The 27999-nt window shown below is 42.7% G+C and overlaps 1 long non-coding RNA gene across 1 annotated transcript; it reads left to right on the forward strand.

The window, feature by feature from the left end:
• Positions 1-24637: 24637 nt before the first annotated feature.
• On the forward strand, positions 24638-27993 carry LOC308307738. The gene is made up of 3 exons (XR_013963234.1): positions 24638-25032; positions 26451-26587; positions 27206-27993. It is a non-coding gene; the product is annotated as an uncharacterized lncRNA (long non-coding RNA).
• The last annotated feature ends 6 nt before the right edge of the window (positions 27994-27999 follow it).

The following is a 27999-nucleotide window of genomic DNA, read 5'->3' on the forward strand; positions in this document are numbered from 1 at the left end:
ATTGTTTTTCTGACGATGTCTTCTGTATATTAGCCATTTCTGGCTTTTCTCACAGATATAAAAAGCTAGATATCTCATCCGCCGCTGCCGCTTCATTGGCGTGACTGGTAAAACAGGACTGGGGGAAGTGCAGAACAGTGGAAGCCACTCTGCCCCCTGCAGTGGGAAAGAGGGAGTCCCGCATCTGATTGGCTTACCGAGCATCCCATTCTGTGACGCACACGGAAGTGTCCTTCAGAATTCCGGAAGCTTGCCAGTCCTCTTTTACCAACGCCCCAGAGACTGAGGAGGCGTCTACCTTTTTATGTCTATGATTCTACTGCTGCTGGTAGCTTGCATGAGTAAACGAGGAAGTGAGCCGCAGTGATAAATCATAGTGATTTTGATGATTACAATGAATAAGCATAAACAAACCAGTTCACAAGAAAAATATTGATGTACAATAAGATATCTGAACGGCTACATGTATTTTATATGCGCAAAATTACAATTAAAATGTTGTAATTAAAAACAGGCACATAGAAAATAGACGATTTACAAGCTCACAAAACAACACACATTGTGTCCGTAGGCGATGCCTTGACGGCCGCGGCTGGTGCCAAGTAATGGCTGTCATCTTTGGTGGAAATGTACACAGATTCCCTCACATTATGCCTTATAGCACCTTTAGCAAGAAGGTTGCCGCAGCTTCGTCGATTGTAACAACTGAATGTCTCAATGTATGAATACTGCCAGTAGAAAACAAAAGAAGTGTAATGGGCTGGTAATTGCAGTAAACCTGGTTTACTTGACTACTTTTTAGTGGGTTATACAGCTTTCTATGTTTCTGTAGCTAAAAAGTGCATGTGATGGAATGTAGTGGCTTATATAACTTTCTTCTTTTTAGCTGTAGCAAAAGAATGTGGTTCTTTAGCCTCTCCATGTCTGTATTCCTGTGAGAGTAACACATGCCTACAAAGAGTGGCCACAACTCATAGTATTTAAATAGACTGCTAACAGGTTATCAGCAGGACAGTTATCAGCAGCTCATACTCATTCTGAGTATGAGCTTGCTTTGGATAAGAGCATCTTCTAAACCAGGGGTTTTCAAACTTTTTTGACTCAGGGCACCACTGTAAATAACTTTTTCATCCACGGCACCCCTGAATTAAGTTAATTTTTAGAATCTTACATCATATTGGAGAAATATCCGTTTGCATCAGAACTGAATGAAAATAACGTTATACTTGACGTTTAACCACTTGAACCCCAGCATGCCTATTCTGGGGGGAAGTTTCACCAAAAATAGTCGATCTACAAGCTCACAACGCATCACAACATGACACGTTGTGAGCTTATAGATTGGCTATTTTTGGTGAAGAGAGTTGTCGTAGATGGAACAAGAACTCATAAAGTACAGTGCAAATCAGGTATTTTTACTAACATAGTGAAGTGATATTGATGAATTCCAAATATTATCAAATTATCTCGTGGCACCCCTGGACTGGCATCACGGCACCCCAGGGTGCCCCGTCACCCACTTTGAAAACCCCTGTTCTAAACGCCTAAATTGTAATTGTAAAATATAAAACAAATTAAGAGTTTGAAACTTACTCAGATCCAGATGGTCTTCATGTTCCTGTTCAATAGAAACGGCCTTGGCTGGAGAAATCATCTTCACCTGCAGGCTGGACTCCACAGACTGGTCTGGAATGAAGAAGAAGAGTGAGTACTTTCTAGTTATTATAATTATAGTCCAGCCAGGTTGTGTTAGACGTAGAAAATCACAAACACATCAGTTCAATATCATTGTATTCTATATGCATTCAAATTCAGTCAGATTTAGCTACTATGTCTAATTGTATATGAACCTCCCATGAAAACGGCCAGCCTAGCAACATAGCCTTCCAGCACAGATGGTTTGTGAGGGATGGGGAGCGCTTGTTTTCCTTACAAGCCCTGCCTGAAGCCCCCCAACTTTACTTGCCTTCCCACACGGTATGTCGGCTATCTTCTATGTGTGCGTTTTTAATTGCAACATTTTAATTGTAATTCTGTGAATTTAAATATATGTAGCCATTCGGATATCTTACTTTACATCAATATTGTTCATGTGAACTGGTTTGTTTAAAGGCCCAGTGAAATGGCTATTTTGGGTATTTTATTTTGAAGTTTCAGTCTGAAAAGGAAGTCTGTGTGTTTCTGAACCAATCAGAAAGCACCAGCCCTTCAGGCGATGGGATGTAAAATCTGAGTCATGTGATGCTTAATGTTTTGTTTGTAGCAAGGCAGAGAGACACAACCTTCTGCCTCATGTACAGAATGTTTGTTTCCAAGTTGCTTATTATTCTAACCTATAATGTTTACAGATACATATGTTATTGTGCTCATTAAGTTTACAATGAGTAATACATAGTTTAGACGTCATCTTGAATGAGATTCAAAACAGAGTAGCTCTATAATTAAAAACAGCTGTGTTTGGAGGAATGCCAGCAATGGGAAACAAACAGTATTGATACTTTTACTTAAAGGGGGCGTGACACGGCCAAAACAGCTAATTATGGCTATCAAATTAGCCAATTTTTTAAATGATGTCATGTACCCCCATGTTAAATTACCCAATCAAATTAATTTATTGTAGTTACTGTACTGAAAGTAGTACTTTCTGTACAGTAACTGAATTAAATTAATTTGATTGGGTAATATGACGGGAGGGGGCGGAGTTGAGCGCTGAGTATTATCTAGTGAAACAACCCCAACAGAACTGTGCGAGGAGAAAATGCGACAATTCATAAAACGAATTTTTAAACAAGCAGTTCTAGGGGTAAAAATTTGATATAATCTGCTATAGAATCCCCCCTAACCGCGTACAGGGTACAAGTCTTCTAACAAAAAGGTGTCAGAGATTAGAACGAGGGTCCTCCGCAGCACAGACCACTTTTTAGCAGCCATCTCTGCTAAAAAGTGCTCCAGTGCTTCACCGAAGCTCCGTAGGACTGAAGTCTGTGGTAGCCTGTGTGTGTGTGCGTGTGCGTGTGTGTGTGTGTGTGTGTGTGTGTGTGTGTACACACACAGCTCTCGCAGTCGCAAATAGCCGTGCGGTGCAGCGCTAGCCGGGCTAAACGCTAACAACAAGGCATCAACGAAGTATACATTGCGCGGCACCGCACGACGGACGAAGTATACATTCACTACTAACTGATACGGCCCCGCCTCCTTTTCAGACCGTTTGAAGAAAGACCACGTGACCTACTGTACCATAATGTTAATTTTCGGCCGGTGTCGCCACTCCTTTAAGTAAAATATTTGAGTACTTTTTCCACCAATGATTCGCTTCACCCCACTCCACCCATTGCGTCCTGACAGCCAATCAGCGTTGCCGTTGATGTTGTCCGGAGACACTGACATGTTTTTGTTGTTGGTTCCAACGGGACATGATTTTTTTTCCAACGCGGACCCCACCTGCACCACCAAAGTGAAGTGATAAGCGACTAGAATAGAAGAAATAAAGTGATGGTTGAACGGATGAACGCAGCATGTTCTTATCTTGCATCGCGTCCGAATGCACGCACTAGACTAGTGGCACTGTTAGCCTGTTGGCTAATAAGCTCCGGGTGTGTCCGTGTATGCGTGCGCTGTGCGTGCGTGCGTGTGTAATGACGACATGAAGTCTCTTTGAAAAAGGGTATGCACTGCGTGTGCGCACACACTGCATGCAGACAGCGGAGCACAAAAGAATAAAAAAGAACAACTATGTAACACAAATATATCTGGCCTAATGTGCGCTGGTAGGCAGCGCTGCGACTGCAAGACATGAGGCACATTCTAACACTTCTAAGAGCTAAGGCGCGTGCGGCGCGCCTGCACGTGCGGTTAGCGGTGTTGATTATTATTATTATTTTCCCCAGACCTTTGGCCGGGCGTGGTAAATTTCAAGCCAGGCGTGGCGCCCGGCCAATAAAGCGCTGCCGGAAACCTTGAGCTCGGTTTAGAACAAATACCAGGCTTTCCTCCGTTGTGGAAAGTCTGGTGATGCGAGGTTAGGCCTCTACTGGTTCCACCGAGTGAAACCAGTTGAGATACCCGAGGCTGCAGTATCAGTATTGAAAGTGAAAATTAAAAGGTTGGATTGGAACAGCCGCACTAAATCAAACATACATACCTATCCTGTACAACTGTATCACAGGTTGAAACATTGCATCAAACAGTCCACGTCTGTCATCCATATTTCGCCGTTCCTCTGACATCGTTTCGGAGGCCCTCTCTGTTGATACTGTAGACCTCTCCCTGTGGTGCTCTGGGGAAATCACCATTAGACAAATAGATATATTTAGCTATTATTAGCAACCTTACGTAACATAGTCAGAGAAGATCACTGAAGAGTTTCAACAATGTACTGCCAGTTTTATGTTCAATAAAACTCACATTTAAATGGGCGAGAAACCCTGCGTCTTTATTTGTTTCATCAGAATTCAGATTAGGAAAAGAAATCTAAAATGTAGGCGTGGTTATCTGTTGTTGTGGGGGGAAGGGCGGAGTTATGTGTGCATATCATTATACTCTAGCCACAAGGAAGCTGTTCCACACTTGCTGTCTGCATTTCGGAAACAAAAAATAAAACTAGCCATAGCAGGTGTAAAAATTATAAAGATTCCGCAACTCCATGGTATATTTCACAAACAAACAAGCTGTCTGGGATTTTATAAAGGGTTTTAACTTTCTCCACCCGTGCTCTGTGGACAGTTTACCGCACGTCGAGCTGTCTTATCCGTCCTGTGTGTGTGTGTGTGTGTGTGTGTGTGTGTGTGTGTGTGTGTGTGTGTGTGTGTGTGTGTATATATATATATATATATATATATATATATATTAATATATAAGAAGTGATGTTGTGTTTCATATCCCTTTAATCACATTAAACCTATTTTGCATTTCTTTCACCACAGTAAAAACTGCCTTCATGGTCTGGAGAGGGCACTTTTTACAGACGGATAAAAGAACAGGGGCTTTGGAGTCGATTGTATAGGAATTGAGAGTTGAGATTGAGAATATGGTATTTTAGTTAAAATATGCGATAGGAAAATGTCTGCAGCAGTAGCAGAGTAAAGGTCCACTCTATATTTTCGCCTCAATTCTACCGACTCCTTTGCAAAAGAAGGCAAAAGACTGTACAGGTTCAGTTTTTCAGTTTTTCATCGACAGGTTTCGACAGCCCTATCGACAGCAAGCGTCTCTTGCCGACAAGCTCCCGAAAGCTCCCTATCGGCAGCAGACGCTTTTCGGCGGAAATCGTGTCCGAATCTCCGCAGTTAAAAGACAGCAACTTACTGGTGTCTAGGTCGTCTTCATGTTCCTGTTTAAGGGGGTCTTCATGTTCCTGTTTAAGGTGGTCTTCAGGTTCCTGTATAAGGTGGTCTTCAGGTTCCTGTTTAAGGGGGTCTTCATGTTCCTGTTTAAGGGGGTCTTCGGGTTCCTGTTTAAGGGGGCATTCGGGTTCCTGTTTAAGGGGGTCTTCAGGTTCTTGTTTAAGGGGGTCTTCAGGTTCTTGTTTAAGGGGGTCTTCAGGTTCCTGTTTAAGGGGGTCTTCAGGTTCCTGTTTAAGGGGATCTTCAGGTTCTTGTTTAAGGGGATCTTCAGGTTCCTGTTTAAGGGGATCTTCAGGTTCTTGTTTAAAGGGGTCTTCAGGTTCCTGTTTAAGGTGGTCTTCAGGTTCCTGTTTAAGGGGGTCTTCAGGTTCCTGTTTAAGGGGGTCTTCAGGTTCTTGTTTAAGAGAAGCTGTCCTGGCTGGAGAACCCATCTTGACCTGCAGGCTGGACTCCACAGATTGGTCTGGAATGAAGCAGTAGAATACAAACTTTGATTTGACAATAATAAGGACTTAAATAATAAGAACTTTTAAGTGACACATGGGTTGTAGATGAAGGTTGAAACAGATGGAACAGAGTGTTTTCTTTTCTTTTTTTCTTCTCTAAAGATTGGACGGTGATGTACTTTGGCTTCACTCACTGCACTATGCGAGGGCTATCTGTAGTCGCGTTTGCAGTCTCTAGTCTGCACATGATGTAGTTTGGCTTCACTCACTGTAGTAAACATCAATGGATCGGTGACATATATTCGATGTCCTATATGTAAATTAAGTCATGCCAGGTGCAACATTCATGTGTCTAGTAAACAGAGTCACACGCCTCACAAATAAACTCACATCCTGTAGTGCAATGGGATTTTAGCCTCTGCCGTCGTTTGTGGCAATATTATGTTCTTCTTGGTCAAACTGGTTGATTAATGAATGTTGTTATCAGGCTCAGGTAGGGCTCTGGCTTCAACTAATTCAGGCCAGGCTTTAATTTTCCGCCCCATTGAGAACTCTAGTACATACCTATCCTATACAACTTTACTACAGGCTTAAACCACCAGTAATTTTAACAGTACATACCTATCCTGAACAAGTTTACGACGGGTTGAAACATTGCATCAAACAGTCCAAGTCGCTCGTCCATCTCCCGCAGTTCCTCTGACATCGGTGAATATGTTTTGGAGGCCATCTCTCTTGATACTAAAGATTAGTTGCTGCGGTGGTCTGTAGAAATCAATAGTAGGGGAAAGAAAGGGGGGGGAAGAGAGTTTAAAAACCACACTTGTAGTTTTCAGTTTTTCACAATTAGAGAGCTAATTGTGCGATCAAAACGTATAAATTGCACACAATATAATACAATTTTAAACTGGAACTAATGTAGGAAGAGAACCAATCGAAGTCTTTTATGTCACAGTGTGCACAGTGCACACAATGTATAAGTTGCCATCTGTGAAAAACTATAGTTGGAAGTCTGACTCCCCCGTCCCCATTGCGAGATGGTTCGCAGAGATGAACAGCTGTGTTCCTCTCGAGAAAATTACATATATTCTGAGAAGTCAATCAGGGTTTCATACTTTCTTGAAAATCTGGCAACCCTATTTGAACCATATGGAGACGTCGTCATTACCTGTGTCAGAGATGTTGTAATTGTAAGTTATCTACAACTGCCTCGGTCTGGGTCTGTTGTTTCTTGAAGCGATTTAATATCTATACAGTATAATTTTCTCTTCTTGTTGTTTTTTTTACTTTCATTCTTTTATGTACTATTATTTGTATTATGTTGATGTTTTGTTTGTATGTGGGGTGGTGGGGGGGGGGGGGGATTGTATGTATGTTGTATGTGTACTGTGTACCTTTTGTGAAAATCGAAAATAAAAACAAAATATATATAAAAAAAAGAATGTATAATGCGAGCGAGACACAAGTTAGTCTACTCTACTCCGAGTCCATTGTTTACCTGTCAGAATTTATTCAGAGTGGAGAGAGCGGCCACATGTAAAATACAACTAGCCCCAGCGCGTGCGTGTGTTTGTTTCGTCTGGTTGGCTTCACACATTTGTAGGATTAGACCCTTCCTCACCCAGGAGTCAGCCCAGCTCCTCATCCAGACAGTCATATCAAAACTCCATCCTCACTGGCCTCCCAGTATGTGCACTTAAGCCTCTCCAATTGATCCAAAATGCTGCAGCACAATTGGTCTTCAACCAGCACAAATTCTTACATGTCTCCCCTGTTCTCCGCTCCCTCCACTGGCTCCCGGTTAAAGCCTGCACTAAGTCAAAGTAGCCAAAGCACCTCCATACCTTCAAAGCTTGATAGAATCCTACAACCCCACCCGTTCACTCAGATCTGCAGACATGGGGAGGCTGACATAACCCTTGCTAAAAACCCCAGGGCAACGATCCACTCGTCCTAGTATCTTTGCCCTCCTTGCCCCCACACTGTGGTATAAACTCCCTGTAGCCCTTGGAACGGCAGGCTTGCTACCTAGCTACCTTTTTTAGTATTTCTGCCTGTGTTTGACATGATGTAGAGATACTTGTTGCACTAAATAGCAACTGATTTTCCCCCTTGGGATAATAAAGGTATCTATCAGTTTTATCTAGCTCCCGCTGTGGTCTGAAGACTCACCTCTTCCGACTCCACCTTAGCCCATAGCATTTAACATAGCACTTGCCTGCCCTCAATGACCATACATGCTTTTAGATAGCATTTTTATCTGTTCTCTGTCTTTATAGCGTTTTCTTTTTTTTTTACCCATGTTCTTCTTGGATTACTATTGCTGTGCATTTGATGTATTGATGTATTAGTACCTTGCTCATTGTAAATCGCTCTGGATTAAGAGTGTCTGCTAAATGCCTAAATTGTAAATTGTAAATGTAAATTGAAGCGTTTCAAAAGTGATGCAGCTGAGATGCTTTGACAGTACAAGGTCTGTGTGTGATGCTGGTACTGCATTATGCCTCAATAAAAAACAAAACTTTTTTCACTTGGTTGGTTCTGGACTTATTTTGTTTCAAGCATGCATGTTTTTCATATTGTCACCATCACCAATAACACATAATAGTAAACGCAGCAACAGTGCTAGTCTTTATCTACAGTTAACACACCAAAATACAGCGAGAGGGCAATGTGTTTCTGTCCCAATCCCGACTAACTTTGTTGTATGTCACTCCCTGTCTCTCTCCTCGTCTCCACTTACTCTATCAATAAGGCAAAAATCCCCAAAAAAACACAATACAACATAGAAAAAGAAATGACAAGATTTTCAAGAAGCTAAATAATGTACAGTAGTAACAGTATCCAAAATAATAGAATAAAGCCGCTGTTGCATTTAAGATATCAGTTTTAATAAATACCAACTTCTATTTAGCCAGCTACAGGAGAATGTGCCAATGTGGAGGTTGAACAGCCTCTAAGTCAGTGGTTCTCAAACATGTTTTTCATGTCAAGGACCCCCAAATTGACACATTGTGTTTGAAGATATTCCAGGTGTCTGACAGTGTGGCTCTATAGCAGTGGTTTTCAACCCCTTCAGGCTGTGACCCCCAAAAATAATATTGCTTGAGTTTTTTCCAACTTCTAACATTTTTACGTCTACTCCATCTTTTTTGTGTTCTTTTTACCATTTTTTCACCCAGTGCCAATTGCCTAACCTGTAATCCTGGTTTCTGCTCTCTCTCTGCCACACCTGGGACGGCCCGGCTGGCCAGGGGGGAGGCAGTCCAGAAACCAGGATTACAGTATGTTTTTGTGAGGCTATCTACCCTAGGAAACACGGGGAGAACATGCAAACTCCACACATTGCCTTCGACCACGAAGGAGGAAACACGCCCCCGGCGCCCCCCAGCGGGAATTGAACCCAGGACCTTCTTATAGCGGTGAGGCGACAGCGCTACCAACTGCGCCACCGTGCCCCCAAATATTATACTTTTACTCCTTTAGTACTCCTTTAAACTTTAGTTACTGGTCACATTGCTGATACAAATTATAATATTACAAAACATAAATTAACCACTTTAGCCCTGTTTTATACCTTGGCTATTTGAAAATAGCTGATATACAAGCTCATTACATGATGCGAATTGTAGATCTGCTATTTTCAAACTTGTGCTTTTACTTTTGGAGCTTTATGCTTTAAGACAGTACATTCTGATCTGATGCCAATACTTTAGTAGGCCTACTTTTACTCAAGTACATTTTGAATTCCGGAATTGTACATTGCAGTATAGCCCCATATAGAACCTCACCCGTCGCTGCGTCCTGTGCGTCCTGTTGTGCACAACAGGACGCAGCGACGGGTGAGGTTCTATATGGGGCTAATTGCAGTATTGATACTTTTACTAGTAAAGAATGCGAGTACTATTTCCACCACTGACAGAAACATAGACAATACAAATTTACAAAAGGTCTAGCAAAGCAAACAGAAACGCCGGTCTACAACACCAAGCTCCAGTTAGGGTTAGGTTAGGTATAGTGGTTAACATTGGAGGGAACTTGAACATGGACCCATTGTAACGTTAGCATTCGTGAGCTAAGGAGGCTATCAGGCTAACGATGTGATGTAAAACAAGTTACAGCGCGAAATGGAGTGGCAGCAGTAACACGTCAGTTTCGTATTCATGTCAAACAATTGCTGGTTTAATTGACATTAAACAAGTTGAGTGGTTAGTATAAAACGTACCTCGTTATAATGAGACGTTTTTTCACCACGCTCCATCGTGCTCCATACCATGAAAAACTACAAAAAAACAGAAACCACAGTACCTATTAGGGCCTATGTGAAGTCAGCTGCATTAGCGTTAGCTGCAATAAGACTTCCGGTGCCGATCTCTTCAGAATAAGAGTACCCCTGAGGCAATTGAAAAATGTTGAAAAACGAGTAATTGTCCCATGATATGCACATTCAAAATATAGATTAAGCATTAAAACGAACACACACAATGCTAATTGTGTTTCTGGGTAAAAAAAAAGTTTTATTAACATTAGAAAAACATTATAAATGGATAAATGCAGTTCACTGGAGTGCATAGCCTTTACAAATTGGGCACTGGACAGGAGGCGGCTCTTTGCGTCGTTGATAGAGGAGGTCTCCCCGAACGCGTGCGTGTCTCCAAAGTGCCGACGCAAAGAGCCGTCTGCTCTCCAGCGCCAACTAGAGTTTGAAAATGCCTGAAAATGCCACTATTTTGAGCGAGTGGCTGCACTGGACAGCCAACAGAAATTGATTTTACACCTCTCCTGCTTAGCGGAGAGTGTGGAGTGATAGAGGAGGTCTCCCCGAACGCGTGCGTGTCTCCAAAGTGCCGACGCAAAGAGCCGTCTGCTCTCCAGCGCCAACTAGAGTTTGAAAATGTCTGAAAATGTCACTATTTTGAGCGAGTGGCTGCACTGGACAACCAACAGAAATTGATTTTACACCTCTCCTGCTTAGCGGAGAGTGTGGAGTGATAGAGGAGGTCTCCCCGAACGCGTGCGTGTCTCCAAAGTGCCGACGCAAAGAGCCGTCTGCTCTCCAGCGCCAACTAGAGTTTGAAAATGTCTGAAAATGTCACTATTTTGAGCGAGTGGCTGCACTGGACAGCCAACAGAAATTGATTTTACACCTCTCCTGCTTAGCGGAGAGTGTGGAGTGATAGAGGAGGTCTCCCCGAACGCGTGCGTGTCTCCAAAGTGCCGACGCAAAGAGCCGTCTGCTCTCCAGCGCCAACTAGAGTTTGAAAATGCCTGAAAATGCCACTATTTTGAGCGAGTGGCTGCACTGGACAGCCAACAGAAATTGATTTTACACCTCTCCTGCTTAGCGGAGAGTGTGGAGTGATAGAGGAGGTCTCCCCGAACGCGTGCGTGTCTCCAAAGTGCCGACGCAAAGAGCCATCTGCTCTCCAGCGCCAACTAGAGTTTGAAAATGCCTGAAAATGCCACTATTTTGAGCGAGTGGCTGCACTGGACAGCCAACAGAAATAGATTTTACACCTCTCCTGCTTAGCGGAGAGTGTGGAGTGATAGAGGAGGTCTCCCCGAACGCGTGCGTGTCTCCAAAGTGCCGACGCAAAGAGCCGTCTGCTCTCCAGCGCCAACTAGAGTTTGAAAATGTCTGAAAATGTCACTATTTTGCGTGTGTTCAAAGTGCCAACACAAAGAGCCGCCTCCTGTCTAGTGCCCACTAGAGCTTTTGGGGGCTGATAATTAAGTAACTGGACCTCATTAGATGTAGCCTACTTGTGTCAACAACCAATTGGCTCGCATACCACGAATTTCAATCTGAAAGAACCTGGAAAATGTGTTAGGACAATTAGAAGTACACTAGTATAGAGACATACATCATACACGTACTTCTTAAATACATTTGTGTCTTTTAAATAAACATTATTTAGTTGACTTTTATTTTGAAGGCTGGAGCTTCGCTTAATGCAGCCAGCTGGCAGGCCGGAAACGCTAATGCAGCTGATTTCACGGACCTCACATTAGGGACGTTCTTCTTCTTCTTCTTTGGTTTTTATGGCTATTACAACCACTAGGGTGTATTCCGCCACCTACTGTATGAAGTTATATTTACTACTTCACCGTTTTATGTTAGTCTCTGTGCACAATATATACAGTGTCCCACCCAATATGTCCCTTTCTTTCTTTTTTTCCTGTTCTACTCAGACACTTCGGTCTGAGTTGGGAGAAGCTAACGGCTGCAGCCTGCGGGAAGTCTGCAGACGTGGGTCTGCAGACGCCGCATCTGCAGACCAGACCCGCGTCTGCAGACCCCATACTACTTGACTTTACTGCCCCCTAGTGATTCGGGGCTTTCCTAGGACAGCGGAAGGAGGAAGTGTCGTGTGGACTCACATGATTTACAAGCTCACAATAAGTTGCACTGTGTAACTTTGTGAGCTTGTAGATCGGCTATTTATCTGGTTCTCAAAGTGTGGTCCAGGGAACACATGGACGCACGCACGCATGTATACACATGCATACTCACACGCACGCGCACACACACACACGCGCACACACACACACACACACACACACACACACACACACACACACACGCACATACACACACACACACACACACACACACACACACACACACACACACACACACACACACACACACATGATTGGTAGATCTAATTCTAAAACCAGTCCCATCCCAATGATTTTTAGATCTAATTCCATCGGCAGTTCCATACCATAATTTGTAGCTCTAAATCCATCACCTGTCACATCCACATGATTTGTAGATCTAATTCTAAAACCAGTCCCATCCCCATGATTTTTAGATCTAATTCCATCGGCAGTTCCATACCATAATTTGTAGCTCTAAATCCATCACCTGTCACATCCACATGATTTGTAGATCTAATTCTAAAACCAGTCCCATCCCCATGATTTTTAGATCTAATTCCATCGGCAGTTCCATACCATAATTTGTAGCTCTAAATCCATCACCTGTCACATCCACATGATTTGTAGATCTAATTCTAAAACCAGTCACATCCACATGACTTATTTGGGGTGTTCCTTTTAGGTAGCCATAAATTATAACTTCCAGCAGAGGGTGCTAATATTCGGACGTTTTGTCTCTCCTGGAGTTATAACGCAGAGTCAAATAGCTCTCGCTGGTTGAGCCTCCACGTCCCTAATCGCCTCAAAACATGTTTAAATCATGAAGTTGCTCACCTCATCGCCGAAACAGCTTTATATCTACCTATTAGCCCACTCGTTGGCATGTGTTAGTCCATATGTTCCTAATACATTAATGTTTACTAAAACTTCACCGAGTCTCATCGCTTTCCTTGATTTTGAACTGCTTGGGTAAAAATGGCCGAACATATCACGTGACGTTGATCGCCGTTGCGATTCGCTCATACTAGGACATGACGTTTTATTGTATGCGGAAGTATTCCAACGTTCTGTAGTTCTGGAGCGTTCTGAAGGCGGAAGGATTCCGACGAGGAAACGCGAGTCTCGGAGAAGTTTTAGTAAACATTAATGTATTAGGAACATATGGACTAACACATGCCAACGAGTGGGCTAATAGGTAGATATAAAGCTGTTTCGACGATGAGGTGAGCAACTTCATGATTTAAACATGTTTTGAGGCGATTAGGGACGTGGAGGCTCAACCAGCGAGAGCTATTTGACTCTGCGTTATAACTCCAGGAGAGACAAAACGTCCGAATATTAGCACCCTCTGCTGGAAGTTATAATTTATGGCTACCTTTTAGGCAGGGTGTATAACTGTAGGCTACTTGTACTGTTCTTCATTTTGTCTAATAAAATATACAATCAATCAATATCCATAACTTATGGATAGGAGAGGATGAGGGGGACAGAGAGGAGAGGAGAGGATGAAGGGGAGAGAGGAGAGGAGAGGAGGCTTACTAGGATCTCCTTTCAGTTGACCTTGTACCAGTGATTTGTGCTGAGAGGAGAGGAGAGGAGAGGAGTGATTTGTGCTGTAATGAAACTGTACTTAATTCTTCATTCAATCAATCAATACACTGTGCAGACCTGTCTGCAGCATAGAGTTATAATAAGAATAGAGAGGACACCAGATATCCCCGCCCGTCTGCAGACCCTACTGACTGGCATTTCCGAAGGCTGCCACTGGTAGCAGTAGAGAGGTTGACCTGGGTCTGCAGACGTCTGCAGACCTGTTTGCAGACCCAGGTCTCGCAGACGCCTTCCCGCAGGCTGCAGCCGTTACTACTTGGGAGTTGGGGCAAACCCGCCTCTCAACGTGTCATTCAGGTCGTCACCACTTATATCCACGATATCCAGGAATCTTGTAGCTGCATCCAGAATCATTTTTATTCTCTCCGTTTTACTTTGTATTTCAACAGCACAGTTTATCACCATGGCTATGAAAGCCAGGAATCTCTTTTTGTCGAGACAGATATTCTGATCAGTGTTGTTGTTCACTTTTCCTTCTGGTTTCATTAGGGACGTTACACAAACTTCCGGGTCATAGTACTACGCGCGTGCGCAAAAACAGAATCCAGACACCGTTGCCTTAATTTCGACCCCTGGCGAAGGAGATGTGTAACTGTCACAAGTTATTTTGTATTTATTTGTGTAGGCTATTCTTCTTTTAATTGTGCATTAAGTGCATTTAAAATACATTTTATAGGCATGTTATATCATATGTAACCTTTCAACGTATTGCTTTGGCTAATGTTATTTACTAGTCACAATATTTGAATAGAAATTTTAGTTTTTAGAGAATACAAATGTAGCCTATACTTTAAAACACTTCACCCCAATGGTTGAGATAAGACCCAAGGTAACAAAAAAGAAAACATTTTATTTCTATCAAAACATGTAGCATGATGGTAATAACTGTGTGCTCTGGTAAAGCTGCCAAGTTTTTTTTTTTTTTTTTTTTTTTTTTGAACAATGGTGTTTTACAATCAAAATGTATCTAAATCTAAAAACAATGTAGGAGAGACATTGGTAGATGCCTTAGGGTACATGACCAGTCATGATGCATTCAAGGTGAATCAGTTCCAAATTAAAGCCAAATGTTGATTAAATTAATGTTTATTATGTACTTACAACACCTCCGTAATAAACCACACAGGAAACTATACTGTATTTAACAATTTATTTCACAAAATAATGTTTGGCAATGACATGTCTTAAATGTTTTGCAATGACATGTTGCTATTTTTTAAGAAAATGTGAATTATTGAATTAAGCAATATTATGAGTGGTTATTATTGCGACCGAAGGTCGCAGTTAAGTAGGTAAACCGGCACATCCTGTCAGTAGGTCCGTGATTCCGTAACACCTCAATGTCTATAGCTGACCTCAATGCTGCCCATATATGTAGATCCCTGCCTTCATCCTGCCCATATATGGAGGCTGACCTGCTCATATATGGAGATCCCTGATGTCATGGACCTCCATGTATGGAGCTGACCAACACTGACATCATCAACTCTACATCACCCGGATCTCCATGCCTATATGGTTGACTCATTCTGACATCACCAGGATGACTCCCATATCTGTGAATGCCAATATACAGAATATACATATCAGTCTAACCAATATGCCCATATCTCCATACATGGATACCCATATATGGATAACTGCTCCGATATACTAGCTATTAATTTAGCAACTGTCTATCCGTCCATCTGACCATCTGCATTCTGACATCACTGATACTACACCGTTTTACCGCCCTGGTAACTGTCTGCATGCTGACTGTCTAGACTACAGTACTCTGACATCATACTCTGATGTCATAATACTCTGACATCATACTCTGACAACGTCATAGTACTGCCATCACAGACACGGACACGGAACACCATGTATGGGCATAAAGATCTGCCCAACGTGCACTCCAACATATGGAACACCATGTATAGTCAAATTGGGCATAAAGATCTGCCCAACAGGACTCCAACATTATAGTACAGTCTCAAACTGAAGTTCTGTGACCATCCTCTGGGAAGGATGTTTTGATGATTGATTTGACCTCTATGGACCCTTTATAAAAGATTTAGCCCCTAGGTCCCTCGCAAAAATCCCGGCATTTTTTGCTAAAGGGTCAAATTCAAAATGGCGCCCGGCGCCATCTCTAAAAATGAACTTTTGATCCAGATGACCTAGAATCATGTATGAAGACACTTTAATGAGGATTCCAAATCTGACACCATTTTAATCATAACCATGGCATCACCCGACCTGAGTGAGTGGGTGCGGTGTTGGAGGAACATTAAACTGGAATGAACCTTATGTTGTTTAATAAAACTCCCTCACTGCAAACATGTTATTGTTGACCCTGGGTGTTGACACTTCTCCAACAGGATCTGGCATGTCCGGGTACCTGTGCCTCCCTCGAGGCTCAAGATCAAGTTTTCCTATAGGAGCCCTGGCCCCACGCCAGTGAAAACAGGACGCAAATAACAGCCGTGTCTCTTCCTCCTTCTCCTCATTCTTCAGCATCTCCCCCTCCCCGTCGGATTGGTTAAACACTCGCATGACTGAACATGATTTTGAGATTTTGAGGTGGTTTGGATTTGCTCAGGAAACTCTGAGAAATTTTACCTTTCATGATTTTTCCTTATCATACAAGCTTGTTTTTTTTCTACCATTTGAGACGTTTTATAAATATGAAATAAAATGTTTTGAGTGTTTCCTGAGCATTCTAATTCCATTTCTAAATCTCAAAAACAGGTCAAAATGACCTGTTAGTCATGCGAGTGTTTTAACTCGATGCTTGTCTTCTTCCTCACCCTGTCTTTTGGTCTGCATCCTCCTCATCCTGTGTCACACTTTTCTCTTTGGATCTGCGTTTTTCCTCCTCCTGATAAATCGTACGTTTTCTTGGAGACATATTATATACTAATATATTCGTTTTATATATTGAAATATAGGTTGTCAGGTCTCTATGGCAATATTATTCATATCCATCGCTAGTACTTGAACTGAATGATCTGCAGGTAGCTCAACTCAATAGGTCATCATTAGTTATCGTCATATAAGGACGACCCTAGAGCATAGCTGTTTCATCATTCTTCCATATACTGTATGCATATCGGTTATGTCTGTATTAGGATGTATTAGGTAATTTAGGCATGAAAACTTTGAAAAACATTAAATTATTCATCATGTACTGAAGGTTTATTGAAGGTAGCCTGTAACGTGGCCATGCCCTGGAGATATTGTGATATCACATGAAGCATTCTTTCCCTTAGGGCTCGAATACACTGTACGATTTTGCATGGTCGGCAAGTCATCAGATCATTAGAGTATTTCACACTGCACGAGTGGCTTTCTTAATCGGCTCGTTGTGGTTTTTGCCGACAAGATTGATCACCGACAGATCATGACAAGGGGTCCACACACTGCCAGATATTTCACCAGGATGCATCCCCGATACATAGCCAATATTACATTTGTTTTTATTCTATTGTGCACGAGAGCGGGTGTAAATGAGTTTCCTCTCTCACTGTGCGTGCGTGCCTGCGAGTCGCACACACACACACACACACACACACACACACACACACACACACACACACACACACACACACACACACACACACTAGGGTGACCAGATGTCCCCCTTTGCGTGGGACAGTCCCACATTTCCATGACTTTTCTCCAGTAATAATCAATGCGCAGGTGTTCATAGGTGAGCAAGCTAGAGCTAGAAACGTACAGCATTGCTCTCTCACGAATAAATTATAGGGTTGGGTATCCTCCTAATAATTGGATGCTTTAAGCCTGTTAAAATAACGTGAGAAATATCCCTTAGGCTTAGGCTACAGAGCAGGTTACAAACAAAACGATAGGCAGTATCAAATGACCTCAAAGCATTTAATAACTTAAGTAGCCTAAGTTGCTATTAACCACCCCGCTTGCCCGTCCCACATTGTCCCACACAAACAATACTTCTGTCCCTCGAATAACCAGTTTGGATCTGGTCACCCTAACACACACACACACACACACTCACTTGTTCAATGTTTCCATAATAACACTAGCCATGCTGCTGCGGTTTTATCAACATATTGTGAGATGCGTTGGTTTTATATTGCTATGAAACAGCATCTACAGTATATTATTATGATGAAAGTCATGAAACAGCAATATTACTATAGTGATCGGATGGTCCGCTGCGTAATAATGCGCTCTCCAGTCTCCAGCTCTCCTCGTGTTAAATTCTTAATCTTCAACCCGCCGGTAGGCTATTTAAATACATGGCTGCAGTACGGGCGGCCAAACGAATTAAAACAGTGGCAATAAACATACGGCTTATATATTTATACGTATATATTACGTAATATCTGTCTGTCTACTGTCTCTCCCCCCCCTCTCTCTCTCCCTTCATTCTCTCTCCGTGCGTTGCTCTGTGCGTCTCCTTTTGACACAGAGAGAGAGAGAGAGAGAGAGAGCGCAATCGGGTGGGGTGCGCTGTGACAGTGACAATCAAAGCTCCTATTAATTAGGTCTATCTAGAAACGCTCGGGAAGCTGTTGGCGAGCGCTGGAATCGCGCACGGACCTGCTCGCAGAGTCTTTCATACACAGCGAGTAAAACGATCGGTGAGCAACGACCAATCTCGAGTCAGATCGCCGTTTTTGTCGGCGAGCGCCAAAAATGGTCGGCGACAGCACAATCGGCTCAAAAATTTGGGCAGTGGGTTCGAGCCTTTAGGGCATCTTACTGGTAATAAGCAGATGTTGACACAATGATACGGCAATCTGTTGATTGCAGTAAGGCTGGTCCACTATGTGTAGTATAGCCTACATTGTTGTCTTTTTCCAAAGGTGTCACTGTAGATCACGCAGGGACACTAACCAACTCTAAATCTGGATGTGGACCATATGTGGTCTATGTGTCACGGTTCTGGTAGAGACTGGGGAGTGGCTCCTGTAATGACTCACTTCACATTCACCATCACTTTCCCCACACTTGGCTTGTCTGGTATAGGCAGGAACAGTCAAAACAAGGATGGTAACTTTCTGCTTCCTTGAGGGCATTGAGGCAATGGGGCATGGATATGCTCTCTAAAACGGCCAGGAAGGAGTCCTTGAACAAAGGCTTGTGTCACCAATTCCTCATGGAAATTATACAAATTGTGATAGGTGCATTGGATTAGACAATTTCGCTTGATGGCATATGCTCCTATGCTCTATTTTTCTCTGCCTACTGGACAATTGCCATCCGCAAAGGCAGACTGGCCAAAGGCTCCTCTTGTCTGAGGCTTGGTCTGAGGCATAGCCTCTGTCCTAATGCCAAGGCAATTAAGGTGGGCAGATGTTTCATTCTCAGACAGAACAGCCAGAGTTGATCCGCTATTTCAACCTGGAGGCACTAGATGATGATTGACCCATTCCCGTTAGGTAAGGTAACATCTAACTAGGTGGTGCGCTACCAGTGCAGCGCTACCAATGCAGAGACATTTCTCCCTGTATCCCACTCAGACTGCACTCATTGGCCGCACTGGCCTTCTGGCCAGAAGGAAAGGGTGGCATCTTTTGAGATTTAAACTGGTACGTCACCCACTTCTCACTGGCACCCAGCTCTTGCTCTGCCTCTTTCCAGAGAATCCTTTCCAGACATTTCAGCTCTGATTCAGATTATTATGTGTTTTGTGATTAAAATGGTGTCAGATTTTGAATCCTCATGGTTGACTTGTAAAGTTTGGATATGTTTGGTATGTGACCATGTGGTCTAGAATGTGGTCTCATGATTTAAATGGTGTTGAGTATGAGTATGAGTATATTTTGAATACTCATGGTTAGCCTTGGAAACCCAGGCTTTTATTTTGGCGATAGGAAGAAAAATAAAAGCCTGGGCTAACCTGCTGAAATTTCTGGCATAGGAAGTGGGAGGCGGGCCATGGCACAGATCGTGAACCAATAGGATCTACCGGCTGTTTTCAGCCAGTGGATCCGCCCCCTCTAGACCAAAATAGGCCTGTGTTTGGGAAGGCTAACTCATGGTTGACGTGCATGAAAAGGGGTCTTCATACATGATGCTAGGTCATCTGGATCAAAAGATCATTTTTAGAAAATGCCAGGATTTTTGCAAGGGACCTGGGGGCAGTGGGGGCTAAATATTTTATAAAGGGTCCATAGATATCAAATCAATCATCAAAACATCCTTCCCAGAGGATGGTCACAGAACTTCAGATTGTGACTCTACTAGACTCCTACTATCAATCCCTCAGATGATGTACACACCTCCCTGGGCACAGGACTACAGCCTACAGCTGAAACAATGCCCAGATTTGGAGATGAGCATGGTGACATCCACCTTGGTAACAGCCGCTTGCTGAAACAATGCCCAAATTTTGAGATGAACATGCTGACATCACTGATTGCGACCGAAGGTCGCATATACTCTGAAGAACCGTGTTTGAGTGACCTTCCGTATCCTCGTGACCGTCCGTATCCTCTGTGATGTCAGTGTGATGTCAGCGAGTTGTGACATCACTTCCTGTACAGGGCGGCTACACGAAATGTGGATAACACTATATATGGAGATAGTCCAGTCCATCATGTCATATGGGACTACCGTCATAGAAAGTAGCCATTGTTAGGCCGGAGTCATTGGCTGTCTAAACATGGAGATGTGGATTACACTATATATGGAGATAGTCTAGTCCAATATGTCATATGGGACTACCGTCATAGACAGTAGCCATTGTTAATCCGGAGTCAATTGCTGACTGTCTGTACAGGAAGTGATGTCACATGACATACTTTTTATGCCCAAAACGGACACCGCTCTCATTTCTGACAAATGTGAAGTGGCTACCCATCTTAACGAAACCTTTACCACCGTGGCCCGTTCGCTGGTTGAAAAACTGGTCGCCCCATCTGGGCGGTATGGTGTAAAATTTGTTAAGAAATTCTACAATAAACTGGGCGTCAGAAAAGACAGTTTTAAACTTGCCACAGTGACAACTGATGAAGTGTTTAAAAAACTGAGTGCCCTACCTCAACACAAGGCCACTGGCCTTGATAAAATTCCAGCTAGATTTCTCAGAGATTCAGCCGCCACCATTGCTCCAATAATTACCCACATAATTAACCTTTCCATCGAACAGGGTCATGTCCCACAGGACTTCAAACTAGCAAAAGTAACCCCCCTGCATAAAAAAGGTAGCAAACTAGACCCTGGAAACTACCGTCCCGTTTCCATTCTTAGCTCCATATCCAAAGTCATGGAGAAAATAGTCTACGAACAGATAGCAAGATATCTCGATGAGAATAATCTGATTTACGAGTTCCAATCTGGATTCAGAAAATCTCATTCCACTGACACATGCCTTCTCTATTTGACTGACCAAATCAAACGCGAAGCGGATGACGGCAAATATAGCGGCATGGTCATGATGGACCTCCAGAAGGCATTTGACACCGTAAATCATTCTATTCTGATTGAGAAACTAAAAGCCATCGGTCTTGACAGCGCAGCAGTGAGGTGGATGCAGTCTTACCTGGTGGGGAGGGAACAGGTGGTGGAGATTAACGGTACCCTGTCCCCCCCCCTCCCGGTAAACTGTGGTGTTCCTCAAGGTAGCATACTGGGACCTCTGTTGTTCCTAATATACGTGAACGACATGGCATCTGCTTGTGACTGCAACCTGTTCCTGTTCGCGGATGACTCGGCTCTCCTAGTCTCGGGCAAGGACCACTTGCAGGTTGAGAAGACACTTAACTCTGAACTAAGTAAGATCTGCACATGGCTTAACGACAACAAATTATCAATTCACCTGGGTAAAACAGAGTCCATCCTCTTTGGATCAAATCATAACCTCAAAAAAGTTGATAACTTCACAATCAAAGTGGGTGACAAGGTCATAACACGAAAAAACGAAATCTCTTACTTAGGATGTATCCTTGAAGCTAATCTTTCCAGTGAAAAGATGACTTCTAAAGTAATAAATAAAATCAACCAACGAACTCGTTTCCTACAGAGGATCGCCCCGATGGTCAATTCCAACACACTGAAGACCATAGCTGGTGCAATAATCCAGCCCCTCTTTGACTACGGAGTCCACGTATGGTATTGTGACGCCCCACAAGCCCTGAAAACTAAACTACAAACAGCCCAAAATAAACTAATTAGGGTCCTGCTTAGACTTCCCTATCAGACTCACCTCACCGCTACTCACCAGTTAAGAGTGGGGTGGCTCAGAGTAGTTGACAGAGTACAGCAACTTGCAATGGGCCTGGTGTACAAGATACACTACACCACTATGATACCCAAGTACCTGTCAAAATACTTTATAAACATTAAGGATGTCCATAATTACAACACCAGAGGCAGCGCCACAGATCACTTTCAACCCAGAGTCAAAACCAACAAAGGGTCAAACTCTTTTTTCTGCTATACCACCAAAATGTGGAAAGCCTTACCGAAGGCCACAAAGGAGTGTGGATCACTAGCATCCTTTAAAATTGCCCTGAAAAACCACTTACAGGCAGCAGCAGTTCGCAACTGGTAAAAAAGAATCTAGCCCAACCCTACCCTCCCCTGCCCCTTCTTTGTATATACTGTTTGTTTTGACTTACTGTCTTCTATTTTGTTTTTCTTTATATATCTACTGCATAGTACTGTGTTCTATTTGTCTGTCATTCAATGTTATATGAGATACTTCAATGGTTTCCAGTGGAAATAAGCTTAGTCTTTTCATGGATCTCCTTTTAGTAGACCTTGTACCAGTGAACTGTACCGTCATGAAACTGTACCTTTTCCTATGCAAACTTCTAATAAAGTCTTCAATCAATCAATCAAAGCCCATATATGAGTCCTAACATGGAGATGTGGATAACACTATATATGGAGATAGTCTAGTCCAATATGTCATATGGAACTACCGTCATAGACAGTAGCCATTATTAGGTCGGAGTCAATAAAGTTCATTGCCGCGTGAACATGGAGCAGTATCCCCAGCCACCCATGTCCATGCCCACATGCTCCCATGTTCCAGGGGAGACTGCCGACGAACGTGATGTCACATGACATACTTTTTATGCCCATATATGAGTCCTAACATGGAGATGTGGATAACACTATATATGGAGATGTGACTACAAAGACTGATGTACGTGGTTTTCAGAGTGGAAAGGGAAGATTATTTAATTTTACCATTGCCGATGAAAGTGGAAAGAAGATCCAGATCACTGCGTTCAACACGGAGGCTGACTCTTTCTTCCCTCTAGTGGAGCAGGACAATACATACCGTATCTCCAATGCAACTCTCAAGAAATCAAACGCAAACTATGCCAGCGTGAACGAGTACGAGATTATACTGACCCGTAACAGCAATGTCGTGCTCTGTGTTAGCAGCACAAAGATCAATACCTTCGTACCCATCAGTGAGATAGAGAAAAAAGACCCAAACAGCCTTATTGACGTGATTGGAATTTGCAAGAGTGTTGAACCAGGGTCAGAAAAGAAAACTAAAGAGGGCGTCAAGATCTGCAAGAGAGACTTCCAGTTAATGGACGACAGTGGTAAAGAGATAACATTCACCCTGTGGGAAGATAAAGCAAGGAAGTTTGATGGGACAAGTCAAGCCATTGTCGCAGTGAGATCAGCAAATGTGTCAGATTTTGGAGGCCGATCTCTGAGTATGTCATACACCTCAACTATCATGGTCAATCCAGATATAACAGAAGCGACTAGGCTTAAAAAATGGTACAAAAACAAGGAAAAGTCTTCATCACTGAATCCCTGACAAATTCACAGAATGTCGTGAGTTTGCATGTTCTCCCCGTGTCTCCTAGGGTTGATACCCTCACAAAAACATGAACAAACTCCCCCCAGAATGACAACAACTAGAATCGTCAGAGAAACGCTGTGGTTGGCCAGATTGTCAAGAATTGGCGCGACCTCGCCCTTTGTTGCATGTCACCCTGAGGTCGCATTCCACCCTCGGGTGTCTTACTAGTACTACAGTGTCACCACCATGGTAGCCTCGGGAACCCAGGGTTTTCCACCATGGTAACAGCCGCATGCTGAAACGATGCCCAAATTTGGAGATGAGCATGCTGATAATAAACAGTGTCACCACCATGGTAACAGCCTCATGCTGAAACAATGCCTACATCACAGACAGGTATTGCACAATTGGACGTCAATGTGCCCACTGATACTACACAGTATTGCCGCCATGTTAACCGTCTGTCTGCATGCTGACATCACTGATGTCATACTCTGACGTCAGTACTGACATCACAGACTGGCCTGGACACGTAACACCATGTATGGGCATAAAGATCTGTCCTACGGGCACAACAAAATGGAACTGTTGGAACACCATATATGGGCATACATTTGTGTGTGTGTGTGTGTGTGTGTGTGTGTGTGTGTGTGTGTGTGTGTGTGTGTGTGTGTGTGTGTGTGTGTGTGCGCGCGCACGTGCGTGCGCGTGCGTGCGTGCGTGTGTGCGTGCACATGTGGTAGAGGAATGATATAGTTGATATACAGCCACATAATACTCTGCATTCATTGTCTTAAAGGGGAGAACCACCCATTTTCAACAATGAACTATGTCATTAATATCCCTTTTAGTTGTTTGTCCCTGTGTTGCCTAAAGGATTGGATTGATTTTGGAGTTTGGCTTGCAAATGATGTCATCACGGTGTATTTTGCAAGCCAATCCTCCAGTTCAATGTTGAAAATGGGTGGTTCTCCCCTTTAGATCACAAGCTCTGCCCCCATGCCATATGTTTGATCTGCTTCCGGGCAAGTGTATTATAGTTAACGAAAACTAACAAAATAACAAAAACTAAAATCTGAGGGGAAGAAACCCTAGATATGAGGCTAGCGTTAAAGAGAGAGAGAGAGACAGAGAGAGGGAGGGAAAGACAGAGAGACGCAGAGAGAGACACAAAGAGAGAGAGAGAGACACACACAGAGAGAGAGAGATGCAAAGAGAGAGAGAGAGAGAGAGAGAGAGAGAGAGAGACAGAGAGAGAGAGAGAGAGAGAGAGAGAGACCTGTACACAATGGGCTGGAATCTGACGTGTGCCAATTTTACAGCTTGTGCATGGTGTGTTAATATGTTAATTAGGACCGTGTTAGGGGCACCATTCTATATTATATGCCTACACCCTACAGTAAACCGAACCAAACATTTTCACATTCACTACTAACTGCACCTTGACAACTGGTTGAAGTTTAGATGGCCTGCTGTTCCTGTGAGTGTGACTGTTGTAAAGGTAAGTCAAGAACGATTTATGTTCTTCCTGTGTATACGCCAACATAAGGAACAGCATGCATTCTTACTTTCTAGATGAATAAATAAAACTATAGTGAATTATTTGTCAGCAGAAGATATTAGTTCTGCATTACCATGCTTAATGTTTGTGTAGGCTACGTGTTTTCATAACTGAACTGCAGAGTTTGCCTGATGGCTATATTTAAACATCTCTTTGTACCACAATGAGGTATACTGTACAGCTAGTAAGGATTTTGCAATCGTGGAATGAGCAACACAGATAATATATGTGCCAAAATCCTCCAATATGCTTCTGTTGATAATCGCTCGTTTGAGGTTGAGTGACCTGCCAGTCCAAACAGTACCATTGCCCCCAAGGAAATATGCCACAGGGCAAGTGGAAGCTGGTGTTGCAATTACACAGCCCAGCATTATTTGGTGTCAGCCCTTTTTTTTTTTTTTTTTTTTTTTTGATTGATTGATTGAAGTATTTATTATAAGATCGCATAGGGAAAGGGAAAGTTTCATGACAGCACAGTTCACTGGTACATGGTCAACTAAAAGGAAACTCAGACCAAGTCTTGCGGCTTATTTCAAAGGAGATCCTTCTGAATGAAAAACAGAACACAGTACTATGCAGTAGATATCGTCAAACAAAAAACAACAATGAAAAATAAAAGGTATTTACAAAGAGGGTCAGGTTAGGCTAGGTTTATTGTTACCAGTTTCGAGTGGCAGCTGTAAGTGGCTTTTAAGAGGGTTTTAAAGGAAGTTATGGATTTATACTTAGGCCTTCGGTAGGGCATGGTAGGGTATTCCACATTTTATTGGTATAGCAGAGGAACTCATTTGACCCTTTGTTTGAGTCGACTCTGGGTTGAACATGGTTTGTGGCGATGCCTCTGGTGTGGTACCTGGCAGGTCGCTCAAAACAAGAGTGATTACCAACAGAAGCATATTGGGGAAGGTATAACTTGTTGTAAAGGTGTCTAATCAACAATAACAATGATATAAAATACCATACCATTGGTATTATTGAAGGGGAGAAAACATTTACGAAGTTATGTTTCTGAACTTTTTGTGGGCATATATATATATATATATATATATATATATATATATATAATATAATATGTTTTTTTTCAGAAAACTGGTTTGGATTTAGAATAGTGGTTCTATTTCTCAAAAATAGCAGATATACAAGTTTCACAGTGCGACACTTTGTGCCACGCTGCAAGCTTTTTCTCTATTTTTGCAAAAATCTTTGTTTGATAAATGTGATTTCTTTTTAAAACGTATCTTCTCTTCTGAGGGTCCCTGACTCCCTGGCACAAACATATTTCGGAAGGGGGTCCGCAAAGGGGGTCTTATTTGTCAAACATTAATTTTCTTTGCCTTTATTTATTTATTTATTTTTAGGAGAGGAGACCGACAACTGCTGTCAATCGTTTTGCAAATGGATATGTCGTTGTCTGGGGCAATGCCTATGTGCAATGTGCGAAGAGGGCCTAGAGGCGGTCGATGACTGAGCGTCACATGGGCGGACCATCAAAAAGGTAGGTGTTTTCGTGGACGTGCATCACAGTTGTAGTGTCCAGTGGTGGAAGTGTAAAATACCAATTCCACAATGTAGAAACACTGTTACAAGTAAAAGTCCGGTATTCAAAATTAAGAAAAGTACAAAAGTATTTGCATTAAGTACTGAAAGTAAAAGCACTCATTTTGCGGAATGTCCCATTTCACAAGTTTTTTTTTTTTTTTTTTTTTCTTTTTTTTAATTTCACAAGTTATGCATACTTGAGTGAGTCAAGTATGCATTGTGTTGAAGTGGTCAATGGTTTGGTAAAATTAAAAATTTAGTAACTAAAGTTTTCAAATAATTGTAGTGGAGTAAAAAGTACAATATTTGCCTCTGAGATGTAGGAGTAGATGTAAAAAAATATATAAAAAAAATACTCCAGTAGAGTAAAAAAAAAGCGACCTCGCCCGGTGAGGTCGCTTGTCGCCCTGAGGCGTCTTACTAGTATTTTTACTTAAATAAAGACAATAGTACTTTTTCCACCACTGCTTGAGAGAGAGTGAGAGAAGATGACAACCAGAGAAACAAGCAGAGCTTTGCTATAGACTGCAGTCACTGCATTATCTCTCAACATCTTTCTTTTCCTCCTCTCCAGAGACACGGCCAGCCATTGGGATCATGGGAGCCTGTCCTAATGCACCCCCCTCCCCCCCTGCTACCTTACAGCCGCGTGCCCGTCCCCCGCTGCCTGTCCCTGCCATGGAGCAACACGCCCGCCACTTGCCCTGAGTCCTTGCTCCAACACCTTACCCTTTCCTTTTGTTTGAATAAACACGTGTAAACAGTAAACAAGTGTTTTGATATGTAAGCACAGTATACTTAAAAGGATATATCACTTTCAAACAAGTTCGGGCTCATTTGACATCTATCCGGCTTTTGTGAGCTTGCTACCCAGTTCCCACAATGGTTCCAGAATATGGGTTTAAGAAAATCCTAGATCTTTATTTTCGTCTTGTGTGTCTAATAACATGAATATCAAATATCTAAATGCCACATTTCTATTAGACAGAGATTTTCAACATCACATGAAATCTGATCCAACCAGCACCTCCTGTCATGGAGCCGAGGTAAACACTTCCATCCATGCAGGAAATGCCACATAATACTCATTCATTGACGTAGTGCCCTGTGCTTGATCTGCTGCCAGGGGCCTCGTACTATAGGGTTCATCTGGGGTTTTCAACCTTTTTCATATCAAGGTCCATTATTTATTTGGCATATGAGCCAAGGACTACCATTTGATGAGATTTTGCCTCTCAGACCCAACACTTAGAAAATGTTATTGTTGGATACACTTGTGTCCACCATTCCTGTATGCTGTATTGATGTGGTGCCATAGGAGAGATAACAGGCCAACATTGATCCAAACGACAATTCTTCTACATTCAA

This window comes from Nannobrachium achirus (assembly GCF_963921795.1).
Source record: "Nannobrachium achirus genome assembly, chromosome: 22".
Classification (NCBI taxonomy): domain Eukaryota; kingdom Metazoa; phylum Chordata; class Actinopteri; order Myctophiformes; family Myctophidae; genus Nannobrachium; species Nannobrachium achirus.